Source organism: Canis lupus, chromosome 27, assembly GCF_003254725.2.
Source record: "Canis lupus dingo isolate Sandy chromosome 27, ASM325472v2, whole genome shotgun sequence".
Classification (NCBI taxonomy): domain Eukaryota; kingdom Metazoa; phylum Chordata; class Mammalia; order Carnivora; family Canidae; genus Canis; species Canis lupus.
Window position 1 is genome coordinate 45,827,842 of NC_064269.1, and position 12,929 is coordinate 45,840,770.

General features: G+C 46.7%; 1 protein-coding gene across 27 annotated transcripts in view; it reads right to left on the reverse strand.

The window, feature by feature from the left end:
* The window catches only part of MICAL3 (microtubule associated monooxygenase, calponin and LIM domain containing 3), a 218,919-nt gene that overhangs the window by 193,943 nt on the left and 12,047 nt on the right, over positions 1-12,929 (reverse strand). For 5 of the 27 annotated variants that reach the window (XR_007406562.1, XM_049102769.1, XM_025461564.3 and 2 more), the window contains exon 1: positions 1,862-2,000. The exons of 1 other annotated variant lie outside the window; for it this stretch is intronic. The gene's annotated coding sequence lies outside the window, so the exon portion shown is untranslated. Of the gene's footprint in view, positions 1-1,861; positions 2,017-12,929 lie in introns of those variants that run through there. 21 more of the 27 variants (XM_049102775.1, XM_049102774.1, XM_025461566.3 and 18 more) reach the window with 14 other exon arrangements.

A 12,929-nucleotide genomic window follows, 5' to 3' on the forward strand; every position in this document is an offset into this window, starting at 1 on the left:
GTTTTTCCTATAATTCTGGAATTAACTTAAGTGGTTTAATATACCAACAAAAAAGCTTAAAAATATATTTTTTAATTTTTTAAAAAAGATTTTACTTATTTATTCATGGAAGACACACGGGGCGGGGGGGGGGGGGGGGCGGGGAGGGGAGCAAAGAGACACAGGCAGAGGGAGAAGCAGGCTCCATGCAGGGAGCCGGACGTGGGACTTCATCCCGGGTCCCCAGGATCACATCCTGGGCCAAAGGCAGCGCTAAACCACTGAGCCACCCAGGCTGCCCGCTTAAAAATATTTAAAACATGGAGCACAAGAATTCACTGTAGGGCTAAAACAACTTGAGCTAAATGTCTGACCTGAGAGCACATTTGACAATCAAATACAGAATTTATAATATCCTCTTAAAGACTCTTTACAGATATGCTCACAGGAGCAAGCAACCACAATAATGAACGGGCATCTGTGTGGCCAGGTAATGAGAGGGCAAAGCATTCTGGCTGGCAGCAACTCTAAGATATCTTTCTCAGTATAAAACCCAACTCGTTCTCACCCTTGGGGTACAAGCCATCATTCTAAATGACTGTCTACACAGCAAACTCAGGTGGGAGCAAATACACACTGATGTTGTCTTGTTTAAATGCCACAGTCTCCATTTACAACCCACTAGGAAAAAAAACAAAAGCAATGAGCCTTATTTTGAAAAGACACTTCTCACAACTGACCTCTGCACTAATGCACTTCAGGTAACCTTAACTAACGTCCGTGTCAAACACCAACATTAAAGGAACCTATCTGTGATCTGCATTCTTGGATAAGCTTTCCCTGAATTAAGCCTCTCCAGAAAACCAGCCGAGATACAGGGCTAACCCATGCCCCTGAAGGGATGAAGCGGGGGCCTCCTCATGATTCGTTTACCACCCATGCCAGAACCTGCAAAACTCAAGCTATCGCTACCTTTGGCTCTCTAACACAAGGCGAGGCTCTGCTGCGTGTACCGGGCTCCTCGAGGTGGTTTTTAAACTAGGAATTTACAGCGTACCACACAGGCCTCCTGTCACCTTGCAAGTGAGGCCAGGGGGGTGGCTCACAGATGAAGTGACGTAAGTGGCTGCCATCATCTCCCCCACCCACCACCGCTCTAAGAAAACAGAAGGAAAAGCACTTCATGGACCTCGGGGGGCCGCCTGCCCAGAGCGACCCACACCCACACTCAGCCCCTGCCGGAATCCAGGTCAAGGTCCCCCAGGGTCGGTCCCCGGCTCGAGGGCAAGGCCGACCGCGCACAGGCTGGGCTGGCGGCAGGGCAGGGCGACCGGGCCCAAAGCTCAGGGGCCGCGCAGCAGAAGAGATGTGCGCCCCCGCCCCAGGCTGCCCCGGACACCGCTCGCCGCTCTCCGGGCCTCCCCCTCCGCGCTCCGCCGGCGGCCCCGGGGCCACCGCCAGGGCCAGCCTCCCCGGGGGCCCCGGGCCCGCGCGGCCGCCCCGGACGGAACACCCGACTCCTGGAGGTCGCGCGCAGGGGCCGGGGGGCGCGGAGGGCAGGGGCCGGGATCACCCGCAGAGTCGGGGCGGCGGGCGGCACGGACAGCGGCCGGGGAGGCGCGGGGAGGGGCTTCCTCGTCCGCCCCGCCAGGTAAAGGGCTCCAGCCGGCCGCCAGGAGGAGGCGCCGAGCGCCCGCCGCCGCGGGTCCCGGGCCCTCGGGGCTGCTCGTGGGGAGCTCTGCAGCCGCAGGTCGGGTCGCGGCGGTCGCGGGCGGGAGAGCCGCCCTCCGGGGCCCCGGAAACCCTGCCCCCAGGGCGCGGGAGGGATGCGGCCCCCACGGAACGGGTGGAGCGGGCGTGGGTCTCGAAGCGCGACGCTTACCTCCGCCTCATGCCGGTGTGTGCGCAGCCGGGCCGCACTCCGGGTCCGCCGCGCCGAGCCCCGCCGAGCCCCGAGCCCCGAGCCCCGAGCCGCGAGCCCCGAGCCCCGAGCCCCGAGCCCCGAGCCCCGAGCCCCGCAGCGCGCCGCAGGTCCGCGCGAGCAACAGCAGCGGAGCAGCCGCGCGGCCGCCGGGGGCTGGGCGGGCACATGGGAGGGCGGGGGCGGCGGGGCTCGGCCCGACCACAGGACCCCGGGCGCGGGGGCGGCATCCCGAGGGGCGCCTCTGGACCCGGCGCGCGGTGCCCGGCCTCAGGGGCGCCGTCGGGACCTGCAGGCGTGGACAGTGCCAGAATCTCGAGGTTACGTGCAGAAGGTGCGGGAACGGGCTGCGGCCACTGCCTCCCTCCGCTCCACCCCCCTGCAAGTCTCTGTGGTACGGTCCTCGGAGCCGCGTCCAGGCGACAGCGAGGAGCTGATTGGCTGGGAATCTTGGAAGGGCGTAGGGACCCACACAAAATGGCCAATGAGAAATCACGGTTGTCCTACCCACCCTGCCAGCTGGGGAGGAGAGAGGGTGCGATTAAAGGGAACTTGTGTGTTGCCCTCAGCAGCCGCCACAAAACAAAACCAGGATTTTCTTCCTGATCTTATCTAGACGGGGAAACAAAGAGATTTAGGGGCTCCTCAGATGTTTGGGTTAGAGAGCTAAAAGAAAATACGGGGAGAAGTGAACCAGATACATCCCTGGGCCTCAGGTGCGTCGTCTAACCCAATGACAATACTGGACTAGAGTGGGGTCCTCTGAGGGTCCTTTTCATATTTTGTGATTCTACAATCCTTTGCATGGTATTAGCAATACTTATATATTTTCTTCAATTTTCGGCATGCTCTCCCATGTTTCAACTTTGGTTGAAAGTAAGGTAGACTTGTCAGAAATGATACCAAATCCTTTATACAGTGTAAACCCTACCTTTTGTAAAGACAAATTCAATATTCTTTGTCCCTCCTCTCTTAAAGCAAAGCATTCTCCTTATGTGTGTAGAGTACCCGACTCCCCCTCAGAATACCTCGTAATTTCTAATCTTCTGAGAGTCATCCTTTCTTCTCTCTTCCTCCACAGCATCAAAGCTTCAATTCATAATTAATACACCTGTTGAACTGTCCAGATCCCCACCTTTAGCAACAAAGCTCGCTGGTCAGTCCTCATTAGAGTCCTTGAAGTGCTATCCGAAGTGTCCGCTATACCATTTAACTGTTCATGGCCAATTTTAGTCACACTACATGTCAGATTCAAGACTTTAAAAACATTCCTCGGGAGTCTAGTCGGCTCTGTTTTATTTTTATATATATATATATTTTTTTAATTTTTATTTTATTTACGATAGTCACAGAGAGAGAGAGACAGAGAGAGACACAGGCAGAGGGAGAAGCAGGCTCCATGCACCGGGAGCCCGATGTGGGATTCGATCCCGGGTCTCCAGGATCGCGCCCCGGGGCCAAAAGCAGGCGCCCAACCCCTGCGCCACCCAGGGATCCCCACAGTTGGCTCTGTTTTAAAGCTTTATTCTGGCAGCTTGGCCACCAAACTTCAGACCAACTTCACCTTTATTTTTCAGAACTTTCCAACTTTGCATCATCTGCTCACCCTACATCCATTTAATCTTCTTCCAAATTACATGAGGCGTTTGGGATACTTTATTAATAGTTCCACTCTCCCCCACACACCACCGCCTCTAACTGATCTTCCAACTATTATTCAGTGAGTTCTAGAAAGTCCAGTTTCTCCATGAAGTCTTCCCAGGTTGATTAACAGAAGCTGCTAACTTATAGAGCTCCCATTTCTACTCTGTGCCACCATAACCCTGAGTTTCTGACCCAAAATGCGATTTTTATTGATATGGTTACCTCTCTTATTCATTTTCAGCCGCAGCTGCTGCTTACATTCATTAAATGTTACTATGTGCTAGTACTGTTGGGAAGTGCTTTGCATGTATCATTTCATTTCATCATCACATGAACTCTGTGAAGTACTATTATTATTCCTGTTTTATGGAGAGAAAGAAAGTGAGTCTTAGAGAAGCTGAGTTGCCGAAGCACACACATCGAGGTCTAACTGTAGTTTCTATCTTCACAACCCCAAAGTGCAAATACTATCTCCTGTTTGTGAAGAACCTATGCTACGGCATTCCATACAAAAGATAATGTCATACGCTTACGTCATTTTTTACACGTCTTTACCTACAATATCATTTCAACCTCAATCATGTCAGGAAGGTTAGGAGAAGTTTGTCCGCAAGTGAGCAAGAAAACCACAGCTAGAAAGGCTGACCAATTTAGCTATGGTAGCAGGGCTGGTAAATAATGAAGTCTGGTTGGGATCCCTGGGTGGTGCAGCGGTTTGGCGCCTGCCTTTGGCCCAGGGCGCGATCCTGGAGACCTGAGATCGAATCCCACATCGGGCTCCCGATGCATGGAGCCTGCTTCTCCCTCTGCCTCTCTCTCTCTCTCTGTATGACTATCATAAATAAATAAAAATTAAAAAAAAAATAATGGCCCTAGACAAGGCAGGCTTGTGTTACTGCTCTGACCTCATCACCTCCTAGTACTTTAAAAAAAAAAAAATGAAGTCTGGTTATCCAAGTTGTCTATTTTTCCCACCGAAATCCCCAATCCCCGAGTGAATACAATCTTTTCACATATAACCAGTAGAGAACAATTATAAGCAAGACAGGAACAAGTAACAGCAAAACCCACACCGTGCAATCCAGGGAGAATGGTAGCAGTGTTTGCAGGGCAGAAAACAAGTCCAGGAGGGCTTCTATAGAGTGAGAAGCACTATGTGTTTCTTCTCCTGGCTTGTTTATATTCTGTCTCTGAGATTATGCCTTTGACACACCTGGCAAATTCAATAGCAAAGGGCAACAAAAGCCTCCCCCTCCCCCACTGCCTAGAGTACCTGGAGACAGAATCCCATGAGGAAGGGATTTCTATGTGCCAGGCTGCTCACAGATTCAGGGAAGTTTCCAAGTTGCTCCTTAGTAAAGTATCTTGCTTCACTGACACGTGTAACACAGCCCTGAAAATATACACTGGGCTAATGATCTCATTCTTTTTAAACCAATGAAATCCAGGGTGTCTGGATGGCTCTGTTGGTGAAGCGCCTGCCTTCAGCTCAGGTCCTGATCCCAGGGTCCTGGGATCCAGCTCCACTTCTGGAGCCCTGCTCAGTGGGGAGTCTGCTCCTCCTCCCTCCCCCTTTGCCCCTCCCCCCGCTTGTGCACATTCTCTCACTCTCTAAAATAAATAAAATATTTTTAATACATAAATAAGATTACGGGCAGCTCCGGTGGCGCAGCGGTTTAGCGCCGCCTGCAGCCCAGAGCGTGATCCTGGAGACCCTGGATCGAGTCCCACATCAGGCTTCCTGTATGATGCCTGCTTCTCCCTCTGCCTGTGTCTCTGCCTCTCCCTCTCTGTCTCTATGAATAAATAAATAAAATCTTTAAAAAAATAAATAAGATTATAAATAAACAAACAAATAAATAATCAGACAAACCGCTGAATCCTCAGAGGAGTGGACAGGCTGGCAAAATGGTGTGGGAACCAGTAAATTTTCAATGTCAATTAAGAAGCCTAAGCATGGTAATTCTGAAGCCAATACTGGTGACTTGCTCTTTGCCCAGCCCAGAGCTAGTCAGTCCAGTTAATTTTCATTCCCACTGCTCTTCTGTCTTTTCTTATTCCCAGAGAGCTCTAAAATGCCTCTGTTTGTCTTAAGTGTTTCATTTATGCATCCTAACATTTAGTGGGCAACTACTACGAGCAAAGGACTGTAGAATTGTGTGGGGTTATCCTGATGGATCATACATGAAGCCTGTCCTTACCGAGTGGAGAGGGTGATGAACATCAGATCTACTGGGTGAGGAGTAGATCAACCCGAACTCCTCAAAACCTATGTGATAGGATTCCATCTCAAGGCTAATTGCAAGCTCACGTCAGAAAGCCTGACCTCTAGAGAAAGAGAAAGAGCACTGGCCTGAACTCTGGGAGAGGATAGGGGTGGGGGGGATGGGCATACATATTGGGGAGGAAAGTGGAGAAATGGAGGGTACCCAGAAATAACTGGACATATACCAAACCGTAGAGGGAATAACATCAATCCATAATTTTGCCATTAAAAAACTGTGATGTGGGCAGCCCCAGTAGCCCAGCAGTTTAGCGCCACCTTCAGCCCAGGGCGTGATCCTGGAGACTTGGGATCGAGTCCCACCTCAGGCTCCCTGCATGGAGCCTGCTTCTCCCTCTGCCTATGTCTCTGCCTCTCTCTTTCTCTCTCTCTCTCTGTCTCTCATGAATAAATAAATTAAATATTTTTTAAAAACTGATGTATTCTGTCTAACTTTTAAGAAAAACATTTTCTTTTCTTTTTTAAGATTTATTTATTTATTCATGATAGACGCACAGAGAGAGGTGGAGACACAGGCAGAGGGAGAAGCAGGTTCCATGCAAGGAACCCGACGTGGGACTCGATCCGGCGACTCCAGGATCGCGCCCTGGGCCGAAGGCAGGCGCTAAACCGCTGAGCCACCGAGGGATCCCCGAGGGATCCCCAGAAAAACATTTTCTAATTTCAAAAGTAATACATGTTCATTGCTTTAAAAATTTTAATACAGAAAAGTACTAAACAATTAAAATTACTAATTACTCTTAACAGCATATCACTGTTACTATGTTAACGTATTTTTCCTGTATTTTTAAATGTTTCATGTATATTGCCAAATTGTCTTTCAAGAAGTTTACACCAGTTACTTCCCACCAGCAAGGTATGAGGGGGCTATTTCTCTGAACCCTCACCAATACTGGGCATTTCTCTTCTTTTGTAAGCCTTGTCAATTTGACAGATGAAAAATATCTCATTGTTTTAATTATTACAGTGCACTTTTACCTATCAAAGTGGTAAATATATATTTTTCCTTCCAAGTGCCCTGAAATTAAACAGCAAAGTGTCTCCCTCCGTTTAATCACACTTCTCCCAAATCCCCGAAGAATGATAGAAAAATCAGAGTAGAATATGTTCAAATGATCAATGCTCGGATCAACTCAGTGTCATTTTCCTGAACCAATAAAATAGGTAGTGGAACGGATGGCTCAAAACAACACATCAATCTATACATTGTAACTTGAAGTGAGTAACGAATCTATGCACAGGAGCTTTCAGCTTTAAAAGGATATCAATCGGGGGATCCCTGGGTGGCGCAGCGGTTTGGCGCCTGCCTTTGGTCCGGGGCGCGATCCTGGAGACTCGGGATCGAATCCCACGTCGGGCTCCCGGTGCATGGAGCCTGCTTCTCCCTCTGCCTGTGTCTCTGCCCCCCCCTCTCTGTGACTATCATAAATAAATAAAAATAAAAAAAAAAAGGATATCAATCAACAATTAGTACTGGCTAATGTCCAAATCAGTTTGCGTCTCTTCAACAATACCAGTTCTGTGATGGGGACAAATCCAGATGGTCTAAGCTGCCAGCCCATCTTCCAGTATCGAGTGGCTGGTTAATCCATCCATTACTCTCAGATCCTGCTAGGTCTCCCTTCCCTTGGCATTACTTTGGTTTTGTGGTTGCCTCTACATAAAGTCCTTTTCTCCAGCCGTCAACAGCCCAATTTCCCATGAAAGAATTTGCCCCTCCCCCATTCTCAGTATAGTTTGACTGGAATTGATCGAAACCCTTTTCTGGACCTGAAGTGGGATGCAGGTAGCTCTGAGAGCTGCTGGCAGCCATCTGGGGCCATGAGCTAGACTTTGCCTAAGACGAACAAACCTGAAGGAGTGAAGTTGAGAGATGGAGAGAAGCAAAGCTGGATCTGGTCACGTCTGTGAGCCCTGAATCAAGTCTCATGGGAAGGCAGTTGTATGAAACAGTAAATACGCCCCATTTTTAAACTTAAATCTGATCTTGTCATTTTTCTGTCACTGGCAAAGCAAAAAATGCTGACTGAAACACTGGCTGTCGATGGATTCTGTGGTCCAACAGGAACTCAGTCCACACATTCCAAACATCACACCCATTACTGCCACTAGTTCAGTTCATCATGACTCCTGGAGGTGCTCAGCTTTAAGGGACCTCCAGAGAAACAACCCAGTCTTTTGGAGAAAAGCTAAGGGCATCATGGCCTGGGATGTCCCAGAGCTGGAAGCCGTCCTGGGTTCTGGGGTTTATCCCTAAGCTAACATTTCATGGTGAGGTTATAAAAGGTTAGAAATCAAAGGAGGGGCAAGATGGTGGAAGCGTAGGGGTCCTCAACTCGTCTGGTCCCACAAACTTACCTAGATAACTTTCAAAACATCCCAAAAACCTACGAATTCGACCTGAGATTTAAAGAGAGAACAGCTGGGGGAAAAAGAAAAACAGCTGGAACGCTACAGAGAAAAAAAAGTTTTTGCTTTTAACAAGGTAGGAAGGCAAAAAAATAAAATAAAAAAGAATCAAGTGGGAGAGGGCCCCCACGAGGAGCTGGGCTAAGGTGGGGGGCAAGAGCCTCCGGGGCAGGAGAGCCCAGCCCTGGAGAAGCGGGAACAATAAAAATCCACGCTAGAGTTTTCCCAGACAGAAAGGTGCTTAGTTGGGATCCCTGGGTGGCGCAGCGGTTTGGCGCCTGCCTTTGGCCCAGGGCGCGATCCTGGAGACCAGGGATCGAATCCCACATCGGGCTCCCGGTGCATGGAGCCTGCTTCTCCCTCTGCCTGTGTCTCTGCGCCTCTCTCTCTCTCTCTCTCTGTGACTATCACAAATAAATACAAATTAAAAAAAAAAAAGTTTAAAAAAAAAAAAAAAAAGAAAGGTGCTTAGCAAGGAACTCAGGCAAAATGGCTCAAGGGGCAAAATGGCTCAAGGGGCAGTGATGCCTGCAGATTACCGTCCTCGCCATAAGAATGGGGGGCGCGGGGGGGGGGGAGCCCACCGCACACCACCGGCCGATATTGGTAAAGGGCTGGAGTGCCGCAGCCCCGGGGCATCGGGGAGAAACCGGTTGGGTCGTGGGCAGCCTTTACCCTAGAGGCTGGCAACAGACAGAGGTGGCTGTGCTCCGATCCCTTCGGGAGAGGGGGCCCTAGGGAGCGCGGGTCCGTGGCACAGGGCCCCAGATCCCAGGTCGCCCAAGGAGACAAAGCCGGTGATCCTTCATTCCCCTGGGACAGGCGGAGGTGGAGAGGGTCCGGGACAGTGAGAACTCTGCTGGCCCTGGGCGCCCCCGAGCTGTGCAGATCAGTGCATCAGTGCTCGCCGGGGATCATCTAGGCCTGTGTGGACTGGGAGACTACGGTTAGTTACTCGCAGGGAGCTGACTCCAGAGCTGGGGACCTGGCTGCCACCATCTTTTTTTCTCCTCCGGGCGTCACCCTGTGCCTGGGAGAGGCGGGGCCCCAGGGAAGAGAGGCCTCCAGGGTAAACAGCTCCCACTGAGCCCAGCACCTGGGGGGGGGGGGGGCGGGACAGCTTCCCAGGTACACACACCTGAGAGTCGGCACTGCAGCCCCTCCCCTCCCCTAGAAGAACTGTTGGAAGAACAAGGGAAAAGCAAATTGACTGAACAAGCAGCACTGAAAAGCTTCAGGTCTGAGGGAAAATAGTATATAGAACTAGAGGGTTCCTTTTTTTTTTTTTCATTACAATTTGTTTTTATAGCAGGTTAAAAATTTCCAATATTCTTTCTTTTTTCCTACCTTAACTACAGTATTTTACCATCTCTTCGTTTTTATGTTTTTTTTTCCTTTTTGACATTCATATTTCCACAATTACATGTCTTAGATATATATTTCACTTCTGGATTCCCTTCAACATATTCAATTTAATTTTGGTAGATATACGAGATATGGGTATTTGTTTTTTGTTTTTTGTTTTTTCTTCCTCATTTTATTTTACGATGGTGGAGGTTAGTACCCGCTAACACACAACCAAAATCCACCCAGAATCAAGTGGAATACCTTGCTGGTTCATTCTGTGAGACTATATTCTCTCTTTCTTCCCATTCTGCCCCCCTCATTTATCTTGTTTATGTTTTGGTGGTCAATGTTGGGGCTTTCTACAAGTATTTCTGGTATATATAATTTTGCATCTTCTAACATACAGAACAAAATACACTCAGAACAAAGAGGATAACTCTCTAGGACCCCTCAGGTAGACTATATTCTCTCTCCACTACCACTTCCTCACCACCACCATCCACCACCATCCCCTTTTGCTCTTTTCTATTCTTTTTTCTTTTTTTTTCTTCATCTTTGTTTTTGGTTTTTGGCTTTTTATTTTTACTACTTTGTTTTAAAATTTGTTTTTCACTTTAGTGGTCCTTTTGTTTTATTTTGTTCTGTACTTCTTTTTCTCTTATTTTCTAGTCTCTGACCTCTTTGGAATCATCTAGGGTGCATTTTACTTAGGTTGTGATTAATATTTTTGACTCAGCCCACTCATACAGCCACTCTGCACTGGACAAAATGACTAGAAGGAAGAATTCACCACAAAAGAAAGAACCAGAAACAATACTCACCGCCACAGAGTTACAGAATATGGATTTCAATACGATGTCAGAAATTCAATTCAGAAGTACAATTATAAAGCTACTGGTGGCTCTGGAAAAAAAGCATAAAGGACTCTAGAGACTTCATTACTGCAGAATTGAGATCTAATCCAGCCGACCTTAAAAAGAGATTAAATGAGATGCATTCCAAACTGGATATTCTAATGTCTAATTGGGATTCCAGAAGAGGCTCAGGGAAAGAGGACCACAAAGTAATTTGAACAAATCATAGCTGAGAACTTCCCAATTCTGGGGAAGGAAACAGGCATTCAGATCCAAGAGATGGAGAGGACCCCCCCAAAAAAATCAACAAAAACCACTCAACACCTCTACATTTAATAGTAAAACTTGCAAATTTCAAAGATAAAGAGAAAATCCTTAAAGCAGCTCAAGACAAGAGATTCTTAACGTATATGGGAAAGAAATATCAGATTAACAGCAGACCTCTCCACAGACCTGGAAGGCCAGAAAGGGCTGGCATGATATATACAGGGTCATAAATGAGAAAAACATGCAGGCAAGAATACTTTATTCAGCAAGGCTCTCATTCAGAATAGAAGAGATAAAGAGCTTCCAGGATAGGTAGAAACTGAAAGAATATGTGACCACCAAACCAGCTCTGCAAGAAATATTAAGGGGGACCCTGTAAAAGAAAGAGGAAGCCTAAGGAAATAATCCACAAAAACAGGAACTGAATAGATAATATGATAACACTAAATTCATATCTTTCAATAGTTACTCTGAACATGAATGGGCTAAATGATCCCATCCAAAGATGCAGGGTATTGAACTGGATTAAAAAGCAAGACTCATCTATATGCTGCCAACAAAACTCATTTTAGACCTAAGGATACCTCAGCCAGAAAATGAAAGGGTAGAGAACCATTTTCCATTCAAATGGTCCTTGAAAGAAAGCTGGGGCAGCAATCCTCATATCAGATAAATTGGACTTTATACCAAAGACTGTAGTAAGAGATGAAGAGGGACACTATATCATACTTGAAGGGTCTATGCAAGAAGACCTAACAATCATGAATATTTATGCCCCTAATGTGGGAGCTGCCAAGTATATCAATCAATTAATAACCAAAGTAAAACGATACTTAGATAATAATACACTAATAATAGGAGACTTCGACACAGAACTTTTTGCAAATGAGAGATTTTCTAAGCAGAACATCACCAAAGAAACAAGGGCCTTAAATGATACACAGGTCCAAATAGATTTCACAAATAGATTTCACAAATATATGCAGAACTTTTCATCCAAATGCAACTGAATGAATACACATTCTTCTCAAGTGCACATGGAATTTTCTCCGGAATAGACCATATACTAGGTCACAAATCATGTCTCAACCAATATCAAAAGATTGGGATTGTCCCCTGCATATTTTCAGATCACAATGCTTTGAAATAAGAAGAAATTTGAAAGAAATTCAAATACATGGAGGTTAAGGAGCATCCTACTAAAAGATGAATGGGTCAACCAGGAAATTGGAGATGAATTAAAAAGATTCAGGGAAACTTATTAATTTTGAAAATGAAAATGAAGATACAACCATTCAAAATCTTTGGGATACAGCAAAAGCAGTCCTAAGAAGGAAATACATCACAATATAAGCATCTCTTTAAAAATTGGGGAAAAAAATCTCAAATACACAAGCTAACCTCACACATAAAGGATAAAGAACAGCAAGTAAAGCCTACACTAAGCAGAAGAAGAGAGATAATGAAGTTTTGAGCAGAACTCAATAAAATAGAGGCCAGAGAACGGTAGAACAGATCAACAAAACCAGGAGCTGGTTCTTTGAAGGAATTAATAGGATAAGTAAACCCCTCACAAGCCTTATTAAAAAGAAAAAAGACTCAATAAAATCACGAATGAAAGAGGAGAGATCACAACCAATTCCAAGGAAATACAAACGATTTGAAAAAGCAGCTATATGCCAACAAATTAGGCAATCTAGAAGGCATCATGAGCAGCTATATGCCAACGAATTAGACAATCTAGAAAAAATGGATGCATTTCTGGAAAACTGCAAATTACCAAAACTGGAACAAGAAGAAATAGAAAATGTGGACAGGCCAATAACCAGTGAGAAAAGTGAAGTAGTTATCAAAAACCTCCCAACACAAAAGCCCAGGGCCAGATGGCTTCCCAGGGGAATTCTATCAAATGTTTAAAGAAAAAATACCTCTTCTACTAAAGCTGTTTCAAAGGATAGAAAGGGAGGGAATACTTCCAAACTTGTTTTATGAGGCCAGCATCACCTTGATTCCAAAACCAGACAAAGACCTCACCAAAAAGGAGAATTATAGACCAATATCCCTGATGAACACAGATGCAAAAATTCTCAACAAGATACTAGCCAATAGGATCCAACAGCACGTTAAGAGGATTATTCACCATGACCAAGTGGGATTTATCCCCAGGATGCAGGGCTGGTTCAACACTCATAAAACAATTGACATGATAGATCACATCAGTAAG